Here is a 17,812-nt window from a genome sequence, read left to right as displayed (position 1 = left end):
GTGGTTGAAAAGACCAAGAAGGGACTCCCAATCAGTTCTGATCACAAAATGCTGGTTTTTTTGTTGGTTCTTCTAGAAGTCTTCTTCTTTTGCCCTTGTAGTAGTAATATCATTCATGAAGCACTTATTGTGTGCAGAGCACTTTGCTAAGAACTGGGAGAGAAACGGTCCCTGCCCTGCAGAAGACTCACAATCTTTATCTCAGGATCACTTTGAAACTTCTGTCCAAAAAGCATAACCCCTTTGGAAATATGTCTACCTACTCTGTTGCGTTTCACTCTTTCAGACGTTTAGTTTAGTTTAGTTTAGTTCAGACGTTCAAACGTTTAGTTCAGTGCTCTGCAAAGAGTAAGAGCTCAAAAAATACCACTGATTGATTAATTAATTCTTTTTCCATTTCCTTTCAAAGTGAGCTTGTGTGAGTAGAGAGGGCTGCATGTTAGGGGAAAGCACTTTAAGTGAGCATTTGGAGCATATCTAGGCTGCGTACCCATAATGAGAGTGTTGTATGAACAGGTCAGAAGGCTACATTTAGAATGAACCTCCATCAATCACCCCATTTAAAGCAATCAATCAGTTCTTCCCCTCCTACCTCACTGATCTACTACAGTCTAACCTGCACCCTTCACTCTTCTTCCTTCAGCTTGCTCACTATGCCCTGATCTCATCTATAATAATAATAATACTGGTATTTGTTAAGCACTTACTATGTGCCAAGCACTTTTCTAAGCACTGGGGTAGATATAAGGCAATCAGGTTGACCCAAGTGGGCTCTCAGTCTTAATCCCCATTTTACTGATGAGGTAACAGGCACAGAGAAGTTAAGTGAATTGCCCAAAGTCACACAAGCTGATAAGTGGCAGAGTTGGGATTAGAACACAAGATCTCTGACTCCCAAGCCTGTGTTCCTGCCATTGAGCTTATCTCACCACCAACCCCATTCCCACGTCCTCTCTCTAGCCTGGAACTCCCTCCTCCTTCATATATGCCGGACTACCACTCTCCCCACCTTCAAAGCATTATTAAGGTCACATAGAGAAGCAGCATGGCTCAGTGGAAAGAGCCCGGGCTCTGGAGTCAGAGGTCATGGGGTCAAATCCTGACTCCACCATTTGTCAGCTGTATGACTTTGGGCAAGTCACAACTTCTCTGGGCCTCAGTTATCTCATTTGTAAAATGGGGATTAAGAAACAGCAAGATCTGGTTGCCTTCCAGAATACAATTATATTCTAGAAGTGTGGAAAATCTCCCTACATCATTATACTGACCTTTAAAGACTTCTCATTAGGTCTGATTGGGCCTGAAGGTCGGTTATACCTGAACAATTAATGGGCTGCTTTTTTAATCTTAATTTAAGATATAGTTTGAGATGTGTCATAATAATAATAATAACTGTGGTATTTCTCTAGTGTTTACTACATGCCAGGCACTGCAATAAGTGCTGGGGTGGACAGAAGCAAATCAGGTAGGGCACAGTACCTGTTCCAGATGGGGCTCATTGGCTCAATCCCCATTTTGCAGATGAGGAAGTGAAGTGACTTGCCCCAGATCACACAGCAGACAATGGCAGAGCTGGGTTTAGAACCCATGACCTTCTGACTCCCAGCCCTGGGCTCTAGCCCCTCCACCGTGTCATGTTCCATACTTGTTGTTTCACCTGAAGATATTTAATCCCATTTCCTCCTTACAGTTGAGTAATAATGCTATCCTATCATGTTATTTATACAGGGGGCTATTAGGGCTGGGGCTAACTCAGGCATACAGATTACCTTAGGCCATATATCCATGTCATTGGTGCCCAGAAATGAGTAAATGTGCCTCACATGGATGGCACTTTAAAGAGACACAGTCCTGAGGACTTTATCAATCTATGAGCACTGTTTCCATCTCTGTTGTAAAAGCCTCCTCTCTCTCATTGTTCAGTTAGTGCCATTCCTCAAAGACTAGGATATTTATTCTCCCTCACTCTCCACATCGATCAGCAATTAAAAGGGTCTGGGATGAAATAGCCAACTGCCTTAAATTGCCTATTTTATGATCCAGTGCAACTATTCTTTCAGTGTAATCGGACCTGGCATCAATCAAATAATAATAGTAATAATAATAATAATGGTATCTGTTAAGTGCTTACTATGTGCTAAGCACTGTTCTAAGCACTGAGGTAAAAGCAGGATAATCAGGTTGTCCCATGGAGGGCTCACTCTTTTTCCCCATTTTACACATTAGGTAACTGAGGCACAGAGAAATGAAGTGACTTGCCCAAGTTCACACAGCAGACAAGTGGCAGAGATGGGATTAGAACCCACGTTCTCTGACTCCCAAGCCCAGACTCTTACAATGTTCTCCAACAAAATACCTTCTGAAACACCACTGAAACAATCTTTGGAACATAAGACTTTTTCTCCGTTCACTGCTTCTACTTTATTATTTTCTTTTTCCTTTGGGGAAGTAGGGTGTGCAAAGGAGAGGTCTCCTTACTTAACCACTTACAATCTGTTTTCCTTTGGTAAGACTGGCTGAGTTTCTCTAGACCATAAAATCACTGTGGGTGGGGAATGTGTCTGTTTACTGTTATATTGTACTCTCCCAAGCGCTTAGTACTGTGCTCTGCACAGAGTGTACACTCAACAGATACGAATGACCGATTGGTGGACTATGTAAACGTCACATATACGATTAATTTTGGTATTTGCTAAGCACTTGTGTCAAGCACGGTGCTGAGCACTTTGGTAGATACAGGCTAATCCAGTTGGACTCAATCCTTCTCCCACATGGGGCTCAAGTCTCAGAGGGAGAGAAAACAGGTATTTAATCCCCATTATACAGATGAGGAACGTGAAGCCCAGAAAAGGTAATTGCAAAAGGAATTATGGATTGTTTTTCTAAATGGTGAGATGTAGCCGTTGAAGGTGGCCACATTAAATAAAAACTTCTCCAGAGGGTTTCACGATGGCTTGGCCCATTTTGTCTGGTGAAATTGTTATTCAGGTGAAATCCTTCAAGATGATAGGAAGAACAAGAGATTTTAACGGCTTCTTGTTGATCAGCTCACAGTTTAAATCACTAGGTTGGCCAAGGTCACACAATAGGGAAGTGGCGGTGTCAGGATTAGAACCCAGGTTCTCTGACTCTCAGGCCCAGGCTTTATCCACTAGGCCAGGCTGCATCCTGAGTTGGTTCCAGCATGCATGAGGGGTCAAATATGGCCCCAGAGCAATGATTGCAATTCAGTGAGCTTGCAGCCAATGGAACCCCCTCCCGAAAACCTCCCTCACTGGGAGGGGCATGCATCTCTGTGACAACCCGTGGCAAGGTTGAAACTTAAGGGTCGGCTGATCTGTCGTGGTGTGGAATTGTGGAAATCAGACCATTGACCTTTCACCTCCTCAAGGCCTCGACATGTGCCCTTCTAACCTGAGAAGAGCATCACTGGCACCTTCGGAGCTGTTCTGAGTTCGACCAGAGAATACTTGGCCTCAGAGAGCACCGAGCGATACCTACTTGAGCCCCTTTGCCTCAGGATTGATAGAATCAAGAGGACACCCAGACAAACTTCCAAGTCGACCAATCTCCTCTTAACCAAATCGCACCCCTATCATGGACTCCTCCAGAGAAAGCACTAAAGGGTGAGGCATTAGCTTATCATAGGCAGAACTGGACAGGCAGATGTCGAAGACTGAGCTAGGAAAGATAAGTAAAGTATAAATTATTCTGATGAAAGTTAATTTTACTTTACACTGTAAATAAAATATGATTGGGACTGGAACTGAGAAATATGGCTGATTACCTGATTTTTGAAATGAAGACAAGCCATACCAATTTGTAATAATGCCTGCAATCTCACTGGAATTCATCCTTGTAGTCTTCATTTAAGGAAATACGATGCTACTATTCTGTTCTAAGTCAAATGATCCAAAATGGCGATGCTAGTACATGAAACACTAAGCAACTAATGAACAACTGTGTTTATTCTGCTCAATAAATACGATCGAATGAATATGTTGCCGAACTGTACTTCCCAAGCACTTAGTCCAGTGCTCTGCAAATGTAAGCGCTCAATCAATACAATTGAATGAATGAATGAATCAATCAATGCAGATGTTGCTGAACTGTACTTCCCAAGCGCTTAGTACAGTGCTCTGCACACAGTAAGCGCTCAGTAAATATGATTGAATGAATGAATGAATGAACTGTTGCAGTTTTAATCTGCTTTTCAGGTGATAGGGAAGCACAATAAAACAGGGGTTTTTTAACCATAAAATTTGTGCAGAAAACAGAGTAGAAAAAAACAATTCTAAGAAATACAGTCACAGATCTAAATTAATTTATTTGCTAATGATTCTCAAAAGGTCCAAAAGTTCTATTCAGTGCCTAATCCTGGGATTAAGCAGTTACCCAAAGATGTCCACAGAGCTCTCTTCCATTTTTCTGACCCCTCCTTTGTCTTTTCTTATCCAAATTAAACCTTTCCCTAACCCCTGAATGCTCCCTGACTCCAGCCAGCATCAAAAATGCTTTCTGTACCAGAAGAACACTTGAGAGCTACTCTGTAAATAGAAAATTTTATCTTCTGTGGCTAGGTTTCCCTCATTAAATGCCTGAGTTGCTAATTCCCATTTTCCACTTGTACTTCGAAGAACTGCTGGACATTTGCAAAATCTTAAAGCATCTGCTGTCTGAGTAATAAATTAATTTTCCAAAGAGGATCTCAAAATGACTTTCATTAGAAGTAGAGATTTAGAAACGGAATTTTATCCAAAATTAAAGTTCTGCTACAGAATGACATACTGTGCTTTTATTTAGGAAAAGTGCAGCTGGCAGGACTGTTAAACACAATTAATTCTTTTTTTCCAATTAAAAGTGTGATGGAAATAAACATATAGTTTCTAAGTGCAAAAAAACAATTCTGGGTTATGATCCCTCTGAGATCTAACCTCATGTTTCATCAATTACTATAACACATGCATCCAGTTTTGGACAAGTTTCTCGTTCTTTAACAGCCATAAACTGTAATTCTGCTGAGTAGCAATTAGCTATAGAATAATTTACGTTCATGGAACCAAATGTCAACTCTGTGAGACTGCTCCATAGACTGCAGTGTCTGTAGTTATGCCGAGAAACATGTTGAGAGTGATTAGGTGGCAGCTGGGTCAAATCTGTTATATCTCCAGCCTCCTGATTCACCCCTCTTTCTTCAGACCCATCACCACTCCCGATCTCTCTTGCAGAAGGGGGCCTTGCTGCCTCCCCACACCCACCAACCCTGTCACCCACTGTGGCTGTAAAGTATATACTGAGTAGATTGTAAGCTCCCTGAAGGCAGAGATCATGTCTAAACCCAGCACTCCCGGATTGGCATGCCGGTCTTCTCTGGAAAGGAGCACCATCAGACCACTCATGCCACAGAGTGCTTTTAAGGAGAATCCAGGCACTAGGATCACCTCAACCACCTCAGAGCCACTCCGCCCACAAACTCTGCTCTTCTGGCACTAAACTTCTCACCGTGCCTCAATCTCGCCCGTCCCACCGTCGAGCCCTGGCCCACAACCTACCTCTGTCCCGGAATGCTCTCCCTCCTCAAATCTGCCAAAAGATCACTCTTCCCCCCTTCAAAGCCCTACTGAAGGCTCACCTCCTCCAAAAGGCCTTCCCAAACTAAGCCCCCCTTTTCCTCAGCTCTCCCTCCCATCCGCATCACCTCAACTCACTCCCTTTGCTCTTCTCCCCTTTCCCTACCACACAGCACTTATGCATTTTTGTATATAAGTATAATTCTATTTATTTATATTGATGCCTGTATACTTGTTTTGATGTGCACATACCTACAATTTTATTTATTTATCTTGATGCCTATTTACTTGTTTTATGTCTGTCTTCCCCCTTCTAGACTGTAAGCCCTGTGTGGGCAGGGATTGTCTCTCAATTGCTGAATTGTAGTTTCCAAGCGCTCTGACACAGTAAGTGCTCAATAAATGCAATTGAATGAATGAATGAATGTCTACCAACTCTAATGTATTGCACTCTCCCTAGGGCTCAATACAGTGTTCTGCCCTTGCTAAGTGCTCAATAAATACCACTGATGATGATGATTATGGTGGCGATCATGTTTCTTCACACACAGTAAGCATTCATTAAATACCACTGACTGATTTGAATGTAGAGATCCAGAGGAAAAGAGAGACTTTCCCACATAGCAAAGATAAACAATTCGAATAATGAATTATGACAGGGAATACCTTGTAATGGTGAGGTCTTTTGGTTGGGAAATATTTCCCAAAGTAAAATGGAGGGTGAGGGATTCTGAGGAACAAAAGGCTTCTGATCTGCTTGGGCTGAGGAAAGTACCAGTGCTTAGAACAGGGCTTTGCACATAGTAAGCGCTTAATAAATGCCATCATTATTATTATGAGTAGTACAGAGGTAGGAAAGACCTGGCACAAATCTCCTGGAGAGCAGGAGTTGCAACTGCCAACTAAGCAACATGGCTCAGTGGAATGAGCATGGGCTTTGGAGTAAGAGGTCATGGGTTCAAATCCTGGCTCTGTCACTTGTCAGTTGTGTGACTTTGGGCAAGTCACTTAACTTCTCTGTGATTCAGTTACCTCATCTGTAAAATGGGGATGAAGACTGTGAGCCCCACATGGGACAACCTGATCACCTTGTAACCTCCCCAGCCCTTAGAACAGAGCTTTGCACATAGTAAGTGTTTAATAAATGCCATTATTAAGCCATACTGTACTCTCACAAGTGCTTAGTACAATGCCCTGCCCACAGGATGTGCTCAGTAAATACCATTATTTAATTGATTGAATTTTTCAAAAGGACATTCATGAAAACATTCAAGTTTTCATCAGAGAAATCCCTGGTAGTTAAGTCCACATCATAGGCTGTACCTACCAGGGACACATGTGCTAGTGTTTCAACTCCTCTAATGCTAACCTTCACAATGTACTTTAATCTTGTCTATCTTGCCTCCAACCTCTTAACCACAGCCTGCCTCAGGCCTGGAATGCTTTCCCTCCTCAAATCCGACAGAGCATCACTCTTCCTGACTTCAAAGATTTATTGAAGGTACATCTCCTTGAAGAGGCCTTCCCTGACTAGCCCTCTTTACCTTTCCTTCAACTCCCTTCTGCATCACCCTGCCTTGCTCCCTTTATTCATTCCCCCTCCCGGCCCCACGGCACTTATGTACATATCTGTAATTCATTTACTGATTTATTTATATTGATGTCTGTCTCCTCCTGTAGACTGTAAGCTCACTGTGGGCTGGGAATGTATCTGTTACACTGTTGGATTGTACTCTCCCTCCCAATTGCTTAGTACAGTGCTCTGCACACAGTAAGTGCTCGATAATACAATTGAATAATTTATTTATTTCTATCAGTGTCTGTCTCCACTTCTAGATTGTAAGCTCACCGTGGGCAGGGGATATGTCTATTACATTGTTGTATTGTACTCTTCCAAGCACTTAGTATTGTGTTCTGCACACAGTAAGCACTTAATAAATATGATTGACTAACTGACCAGTCAGCTCCAGTGACTCCAGTGAGCCAACTATCTTTCTGGGGACATTTTAAATGCCATCCTGCCAGTAACTCGAGAGGAAGACTAGAAATCGTCTTGAGGTTCTTGCTAGCTTGGTGATTCTACTGGTCACTTAGGTAGCCTTCAAAGGTTCAGTCTTTTACAAAATAAGTTTCTTCCCTAAAGAAGATCAACAAACTCCAAGGAGTAGGTGTCTGAAGCAGAGTGTGATGGTGAGAATCATGACTTTAGCTTGTAGTCCATGTGCCTTAAGAAAAAATACATTCACTCTGTTCATTCATTCATTCAATCATATTTATTGAGTGCTTTCTGTGTGCAGAGCACTGTACTAAGCACTTGGGAAGTAAAAGTTGGCAACAAGCCTCTGTTGAGGCTTAACTTTTAGGTGATTAACACCATTGACTAATTACCTTAGATTCAACCTACTCCTTCGCAGCAAAGACCAGTGGGCAGTAGTAGTAGTAATAATAATAACTGCGTTATTTGTTAAGAGCTTACTATGTGCCGGGCACTGTACTAAGCATTAGGGTGGATACAAGCAAATTGGGTTGGACACAGTCCCTGTCCTTCATGAGGCTCGCACTCTTAATCCTCATTTTCCAGATGAGGTAACTGAGGCCCAGAGAAGTGAAGTGACTTGCCCAAGGTCACACAGCAGACACGTGGTGGAGCCGGGATTAGAACCCAGGTCCTTCTGACTCCCAGGCCTGTGCTCTATCCACTAAACCACACTGCTTCTCTTGTCTTTTCTTCCTCCCCATCCCCCCTTCACTGGAATCCTGCCTCATAAGCTCTTCTGTAGTCTGTAAACCCTTTGTGGGTAGGGATTGTCTATACCTCTTTTCTGTAGTGTACTCTCCTTAGCACTTAATAGAGTGCTCTTCACAGTAATAAATAATTCAATAAATACCATTGTTTGCTCGATTGATTGCTTAATTAGAACAGTATATGAGGCAAGGACAAATACACACTACATAAAATAAAAACATCAATTTTTTTTCCAAAAGGACCGGGTTGAACAAAAAGTTCCAGACACTGTGAGTACCTGTCTGCTGGCATAAAGCAACATTTTTACTGAAACTGTGACTAAGGCTACATTATTCCTTCTTTTTGCTGGCCTTCTCTTTCTTTTTATAAAATTCACATAGTCTGTACCCAGGAGGAGGATTGTGCCTGTTTAATTTCATTTATGTAACACTCAGCGCCACACTCTATGCATGTGGTTTCTCGATGATCTACCAGAGGATGTGGCAGGGGAGGGAGGATGGATGTAAAGAACATGATATTCCTCATAATGTAGAATAGCTTCAAGTTCCAAATTCTAATATTAGATGATTAAAGTCATTGAGAGGGAGGAAAAGAAGAATCATTAGAGTCTAAAGGTTATTTAAATATCCTGAAGACTGAGTTAATGACTCAGGACAAAGGTGTAAAAATAAATGAAGTATTTAAGACCTACTGAAAATTTGCATGTCTAGCGGAATTTCATTTCACTCCTCACTTTAAAAAGTGAGGTTTCCTTGATAACCAGGTGGAGGAAAAATGATGTTATTCACTCAGAAATGCAGTATAACCTATTTCACTTTCACTATCTGACCCCACAGGTCAATAGATGGCAGCATCTCTGACACAAACGTGTGTGTCTGTGTTGGGGAAAACTTTCTTTTCAGCATTTTGGCAACATGGAATCTAGGCTAGAGGTCAGGAAACTCAATCTCTGTTCTTGGATCCACTCCTCTATAACTAGGTGAATAAACTTTGGCCATCTGCTTAATCTTTGCATTTCTTAGTGTCTGTAACTCAAACTGTAAGCTCCTTGTGGGCAGGGAATGTGTCTGCTTATTGTTATACTGAACTCTTCCAAGCACTAAGTATAGTGCTCTCTGCACATGTAAGCGCTCAATAAATACAACTGAATCGATGAATGAATGAAAATTGTGGAAAAAAATACATTAACTCATGCTATCTTTCTTAAAGGGAAACAAGGTGATCTCAGCTCCCTCACAATGTATCTTCACAACTATATTTTGCTATTAGTTTTGAGATGACTAAATCTGATAAGTATCCATATAGAACTTGATAAAATGAACATTCTATAGAAAAAAAAACTGATAAAGGAAAGTATTCCACCAGCTATCTGATCCACTCTCTTCCCCGCCCCTGCAACCCGGCTCACTCTCTTCATTCCTCTCAAGTGGCTCTACTCACTGTGTTATATGTTTCTGTCTCTCCTGCCTCTAACCCAAGCTCACATCCTCCTTCTTGCCTGTATGCCCCACCCCTTCACATCCATCAGATCACCGGTCTCCTCATCTTCAATGACCTTCTACAATTATGTCTCCTCCTGGAGGCCCTCCCTGATTAATCTTTCTCCTCACAGGAGCATATTCCTTCAACTACCCCCTCAGCACTTCTGCAGCAACCATGTCAACTATGGATTTATACACTCAAATCCTCTTATAATAATAATGATGGTATTTGTTAAGCGCTGGGGGAATACAAGGTGATCAGGTTGTCCCACGTGGGGCTCACAGTCTTAATCCCTACTTGACAGATGAGGGAACCAAGGCACAGAGAAGTTAAGTGACTGGCCCAAAGTCACACAGCTGACAATTGGTGGAACCGGCATTTGAACCCATGACCTCTAACTCCAAAGCCTGTACTCTTTCCACTGAACCACGCTGCTTCTCTAGCCCTTCTACACATCTTAAAGTATTTATACCTACTCTTTAGGCACTTACTCTTTGCTTATTCATTTTTCCTTCCTCTTCTTCTAGCTCTAAATTATTTTGCAATTCTCTTCCTCCTTAGATAGGCCACACGCTCCTTGAGGTCAGCTGCTATATATTCTAATGTGACTGTGTCCTCCCAATTCATACAATGCTCTGCACCCAGAATTCAGTAAATTGAATGATCGCCTGACATGATAATTAAGTACGTATGAGCTTTGCCCTTTAAACTTTACTTGAAATAGCAGCACTTGTTCAGATCATTCAAGCCTTCCAAAACCCAGAACTTTCAAAGACCATCTTCATTCCAACCAAAGTACAGAACTGTAAGCTCTACCACACAGGGATTGTATCTGTTTGTTGTTGTTGTATTGTATGCTCCCAAATGCTTAGTACAGTGCTCTGCACACATTAAGTGCTCAATATATATGATTTAATGAATGAAAAAACAAGAATAATTAAGAAGACAAGCTGGGCATGCCATTGCCCAATATATATATATATATATATATATCCATCCTGCATTCCTTAGCATATAATAATGATGGTATTTATTAAGCGCTTACTATTTGCAAAGCACAGTTCTAAGCGCTTAGCATATATCAGGCTAGATCAGTGGAACATATCATTGTAAATACATCCAATTTTCTTCCAATGTGGTTTGCAGATTGGCCAAACCATGCATTCAGAGAAGCTCAGACAGTACTATACTGTAGAGTTGGTGGACACATTCCCTGCCCTGTACATTATAGTCATTTAATGAATGAACATACCCTCTGCTGTATTGATCACATACCATTCACTTCCCAGGTAATACATATATATAATTATGTGACATAATTATTAGAGTACACTGATCTTGAATTTCAATGGATATGAGCAAGTGTGAATTTAGCAAAGGTGAAAATAAGTAGCATCTTCTCCTGGGTCACCAAATCTATCTAAGAATCAGGAAATGGGGCAAATTCCTGCAAGAATACTGAGTTCTCACACGCAATCTCTCAAGAACACTGCATAAAAATGGGACTTAAATATTAGAGTCTTAAAAAAAACACTTTTTGGAACAAACTGGGAATGTGATAAATAGGGTTTGAGGCAAGCGTACGGCACCTTAATTGTACCGACATGGTTCCTTAGTCAGATGGTGAATGATTTGATGGCTCGAATGTCATTGGGTTAATATTTCATTTAAAATATGCAAACGTACTAAAATATGGTCCAGAGACTGTCGCGTCAACTTCATCCTTAACACCAATTATGTTGTTTGAGCTCACCATTTGACACCCTTTAGACTGAGCTGTGAGACATTAGGCCTTAATGTCTTGGGCTCAGAATTTCTGAAATTTTACAGAATAGAAATAGGTGTGCAATGGGCTCTGTTTAGAATGGAAGCATTTATAATGTAGTAAATTACAGGCACATTAATCCTTAGTTTCAAGGACACAAAAGTCAAAGCCTGGCCTTGCAGCTAATGAACAATTACAAGGATGTAACCACCAGAATAATATCCATTAGCACTTGAGATGGAAGAAATAGACTTGGAAAATTTGGAACGCACTCCTCATGATGGGTTCACATCAGTCAAGTTTTAAGGTTACGATTTAATGAGTAACATTACTTTGTAAATTGGCTAGGAGGGAGAAAATTTTCCATACTGCACTGTAAACATTTCGCCTTGTGTTACAAGGATATGGAATTCTTTACCAGGGAATGGATAAGGTGCTTGATTCTGGAAAAGAAGGTTGAAGGTTCAAATCCCCTCACAGTTGATAATTGAGAATATATGTATATATCGATGTATGTAAATGCACACACACAATATACACACATGTACATATGTTTCTACACACTTATGTGTGGGTGCATGCACGTATATACATATATTTGGGCACACGTGTGTATGCATGTATGTATATTCTAAATTAGTTGCACACAACATGGCCTAGTGGGAAGAACACAGGCCTGGAAGTTAGAAGGCCTGGGTTCTAATCCTGGCTCTGTCATGTGCCTGCTGTGTGAACTTGGGCAAGTCACTTAGTATCTCTATGCCTCAGTTTTGTCATCCATAAAATGGGGATTCAAAACCTGTTCTCCCTCTTACTTAGACTGTGAGTCCCATGTGGCAGAGACTGCAACCAACCTGATTATTTTTTATCTACCCCCGGGCTTAGTGCAGTGCTTTGCACATGGTAAAGGCTCGATCAATGCCGCAAGTATTAATATTATTTCCATATCTGCAATTTTTAAAATTCTGTCTCCTCCATTAGATGGTAAGATTATTGTGCATGTGGAATGGGTTTTGTGCTGCTGCTGGATTTTCAATCAATCGACAGTACTGACTGAGCATATAATATGTGCAGAGCTCTATATTAAGTGCTTGAGACAGTAAAATAAAGGTAGTAGACACTATCCCTCCTGTCTTGGAGCTTACAATTTAGTATTAGTAGTAGCAGTAGTAATATTTATTGAGTGGAGACCACTGTTCCTTCCCCTCTGTAGGAATTCAGAACACATGACTACCATTTCTGCTAAGATTCAGTCATCCAATTTTATTTACTGAATGTTACTGTGTGCAGAGCACTGTACTAAGCACTTGGGAGAGTACACTATAACAATAAACAAGCACATTCCTTGCCCACAATGAGCTTAATTACTACTGCGGCTGCGCTACTATGCTAGGGAGGTGTGGAAATGGAAAATATAAGTAAAGACAGAGTGGAATGAATGAGCTATATAGGTTCATTAGAAATAAACATTAAGGGAATTAGCAGGACATTCCTAATCATCCAGAAGGATGATAGAGCGGATAAACCCGATTGTTAGTCTTGGCATCCTTTGTTGTCAGTGCTAGAAAGAATGCTGGGGTGAGATTGGAAAAATAATGGGCAGGGCATTAGATTATAAGATCCTTGAAGGTCAGGGACAAGGCCTTCTACTTCTATTACTCTGCTGACAGAAAGTGCTCAATAAATATCTATGCTGACGGGAAAAATAGTGTCATTAGAGAGAAGTTGATGCCTCGATGTGTTTCAGACATTTGTTAGAACCTACAACAATCTGATTCCATGACAGTCCAGTAGAAATTACTTCCTTCCCAAGTGATTGCAGTGTGGTTTTAAGATTTTGCCTGGAAAAATGATCTCTGCTCCTTTCTCCAACTCACCAAGTTCCCCACCTAAGTTCCTCCATAGACTGCAAGCTCTTGTGGACAGGGACTGTGTCAAGTAATTCTACTGTACTGTACTCTCATATGTACTTAGTACAGTGCTCTGCACATAGAAGGGTACTCAATAAGTACCATAAATACCACTGATTGACTGATTATCGGTTTTAGGTGGCTTAGAGGGAGTTCTAGGAGACTGTGAAGAGCTGCATTAAGGTCAAACTTTCTTGTTTCCTTGTTTCCCAAAGTGCCTATCATTATAAAATGTTAGAATCTGTTGTGAAGGTTTTCAGAAATGCCTCATAAATTTCTGTCTCGTTTTCCATCTGAGCCGAAAACTCTAAAATCCACCTCCCCCAGTGAAAATCTGATGGGATTTTGACACCACAACACATGTATAAATGGAACTTTAGAAAACATGCCCACAACAGCTTGTTGTCATACCTTGTTACATTAGATATTTTTTCTTTGTGGTTATGCCTGTGTGAGCTGTTATCTACTCATCTTTCCACAGATCTTCCAAATACTCGAGAGAACTACTCTATCAGCTCAAGCATAAAAAGCTAGAAAGGGTCTGTTCAAATTTTCAAATAATCAGCAAGAAGGGAAATTGCAAAATGCCTTTTTTTCTTCTCTGTAGTGCTCTTTAAACGTTGATTAGAGTTGGGTGATATTTTCTGAGGTCGGAACAGAAAAACAAATCCTAAAGGACCACAGAAATACATATGGAAGCTCTTTAGAGGTATGCCCTTTAGTTTTCGTTGTTTTCCTCATTTAATATATGGTGCTGAAGTTGAGTTCTGGCTTCCACTTGAAAAGAGCTTGATCAGAAGGTAGAGGAATTTAGTTGGTCTTTTACCCTCTGAATGGAGCTGGGACAAAGATCTACACTCAGTAAATGGCATAACTACAGAGAACAAACAGTTCAGGAGAAAGCCCTATTCTCTCTGATAAGTAAGTTTTCTCTCTACCACTATCTGAAGGGTGCTGTTTTTTTAAAAAAACTTCATGTACAAACATAGTAAGACCATATCCATTTGAGTAAAACTGTTTACAATTAGAAAATTAAGAATCATTCATCCTCCAATGCCAGTGAGTTTGGATACAGAACAAAACTGTGTCAAAAGAAATTGATAAAGAAATGGATTGTGCCCTTCGGTATAGGTTTATGTGTGCCTGTCTGGGATGTTAGACAAGGTGAGAAGTTCATTGGGAATTCTCCCTACTGTGGAATTTTGCAGGAACTCAACCACCATTTAATAAAAGAGCTAGGCATACCTAATTTTCTACTCAGAAATAATAATCAATCAATCACATTTATTGATCAATCACTACATGCAGTGCATGTACTAAGCACTTGGGAGAGTACAACACAACAAAATTAGAAGATGTGTTCCTTGCCCATAATGATTTTACAATCTAGAGGAGGAGATAAACATTAATCTATATGATAAACTGATGCCAAGGAAACCTACTCTCCTCACTTTTCTGTTCCTCCTTCTCTATATTTCTTCCCTGCCCGACCCATAATTACCCTACCAGCTGTGCTCTCTGACTTTCTTATGATAATGATAACAATAATGATAACTGTATCATTTGTCAACCACTTACTATAGGCCAAGCACTGTGCCAGCTTGCTTAGCATCTTATGTTCTGAAACAATCAAATTTACTTAGCACTTACTCTGTGCAGAGCATTGTACTAAGTGCTTGGGCAAGTAAAATACAACAAAGTTGGCTGACAATCCCTGCCTACAAGGAGTTTACAGTCCGCAGAGAGAGACAGACATTTAAATTACAAAGAGCAGAAATAGTCACATATAAGGATATGTACATACATGTTGTGTGTTCTCACTGTTCTTGTCCCCCTTTTACTCACTCATTCTCCCCATCTTCTTCTCTAACTCCCCGTGCTTTCTTCCTCTTCCCTCCGATTGTCACTTTGCCCTTTCTCCCTTCTGCTCCATGTTTGCTCTTTGATTCAAGGCCATGGTTCCTTCCCTTCCTTTCCCCTTCCTTTCTGGTTTTCCGGTGAGGAGACAGAGGACCTGGGTTCCAATACCAACTCTACCACATCCCTGCTCTGTCACTTTGGGTGAGTCACTTAACTTCTCGGGGCCTCAGTATCCTCGTAAAAGGAAGACTCAACATTTCAGCTCCTGTGAGCCTAGGAATCAATATGTTAGCCTGATTATCTCATAATTACCCCAGCGCTTAGTACAGTTCTTTGCACATACTAAATGCTTAATATGATCATTATGATCATAAGGAAAATGACTTTTTCCCCTCATGGTCAATGTAGAAGGAACTGGCTCAGTGATCACCCCTATCTACCCTTATCTTCAGTCAAGAATGTCATCTTCAACTGGCAAAGGTGGCTATTTGGATTCATTTTTCTCTTTCTTTTCCTAAACAGGCATCTATTGTTTCTGTACGGGTATTGAACATAACAAAACTCAGAAAATACTGCACAATATCAAACAAACACATTCTGTTTAAGTCAATATGTAGATGCAATCAGGAACATCAAGCAGCTGTTGAATCACTGGAACGATAGTGGTGTTTGATTAAGTGTATAATTGTTAGAATAGATCTTGCATTCCTAATTTCATCAGATATGTATAAAAATACACTAAACATACATTGCAAAGGATGCTGAGTGACTAAAACATGATGGTAAGGAAGGTGTAGGTTCCCAGCGTGTCTCAATGGAAAGAGCCCGGGCTTGGGAGTCAGAGGTCATGGGTTCTAATCCCGGCTCCGCCACTTGTCAGCTATGTGACTTTGGGTAAGTCACTTAACTTCTCTGTGCCTCAGTGACCTCATCTGTAAAATGGGGATTAAGACTGTGAGCCCCGCGTGGGACAACCTGATTACCTTGCATCCTCCCCAGCGCTTAGAACAGTGCTTTGCACATAGTAAGCGCTTAACAAATGCCATCATTATTATTGTTATTACTATTAGGAAAACAACTTATCTCCAGTTGCTATTGAAGAGTTTGGAAATGGTGTTCATCAAAAGAAGAATAAAAGTAGAGGGTTTGAGCAAGCTGAGGTGTAATCTGACTTGGACAGTGATCTTAGCAAGATCTGATTAAATTGACTGGGAAAGACATTATCCATCTGTGAATTGTTTTAGCTTTGGTTTCATTGATCCACACTGATCTCAATGCAGAGTGGGACTTTTTGAATACATGTCAAGTTGATAAATACAAGCTGTATAAATTGACATTTCCTTTGAAAATACCATTTTCTTCATGGTGTAACTTTCCCTATTCATTATAGTTTCCCAAATAATTTTCACTTACCCTTCTCTTCAAGTTATCAGCTTTTCATGGCATGAGCCTTACCACAACTAGGAAAAAAAAAGAAACAAATGTTGGTTAAGCATATTATTTTTAGTTTGGTTTATAAGAGATTGAAAGAACTCTAATGGGGGAAAAAAAATCAATCCACTGAGTGTTTTTCTCCAGTGAACCATTTGAAAGACGGTGAACCCATTTTATCTGATGAGGTGTTTCAACTTTGTTCAAAATTCAGTCAAATTGAACCATATGAAATATTTCAACCAGAATAGTGCTCTAGCCATTGAGTGGACTAGTGCTCTAGCCATTGAGTCATCATCATCAACATCATCATCATCAAAAGGATTAACTGATTGTTTGCTGCAGACCAAATACTTGAATAGAGCTGAGGGGTATACACAAAAAGGGCAAAGTTGAGTACCTAGATCAGAGGGGATTTATTTTGCACTTTAAACGAGAGGGCCATTTGGCATCCTACTTCATGACCTGTTCTTGACTTCTCTAGGGGAAGAGACCAGAGTTCTAATCCTGACTCTGTGATTTTTTTTCTTTTTTGGTAACTGTTAAGTGCTTTCTGTGCATCAAACACTGCTCTAAGCTCTGAGGTAGGTAATGATAATAGTAATAATGATGGCATTTGTTAAGTGCTTACTATGTGCAAATCACTGTTCTAAGTGCTGGGGTGGATACAAGGTACCAGCTAATCAGGTTGGACACAGGCCATGACACAATTGGGGCTCACAGTCTATATTGTCATTTTACAGATAAGGTAACTGAAGCACGGAGAAGTTAAGTGACATACCCAAGTCCCTTACTTTTCTTGTGCTTCAGTTTCCTCATTAGTAAAATGAGAATTCGATATCTGTTCTTCCTCTTAGAATATGAGTCCCCACGTGAGACAGGGACTGAGTCCAGTCTGCAAAGATTGTATCTCTCCCACCCTTAGTACAGTGCTTGGCGTACAGTAAGTGCTTAAGAAATGCCACAGTTATCATTATGAGTGGTGAAAATTATTAAGCGCTCACTATGCGCAAAGTTCTGTACTAAGTACTGGGAAAAAAATACATTG

Source organism: Tachyglossus aculeatus, chromosome 20 (assembly GCF_015852505.1).
Source record: "Tachyglossus aculeatus isolate mTacAcu1 chromosome 20, mTacAcu1.pri, whole genome shotgun sequence".
NCBI classification, from domain to species: Eukaryota; Metazoa; Chordata; class Mammalia; order Monotremata; family Tachyglossidae; genus Tachyglossus; species Tachyglossus aculeatus.
Note: the sequence above shows the minus strand (reverse complement) of the source record.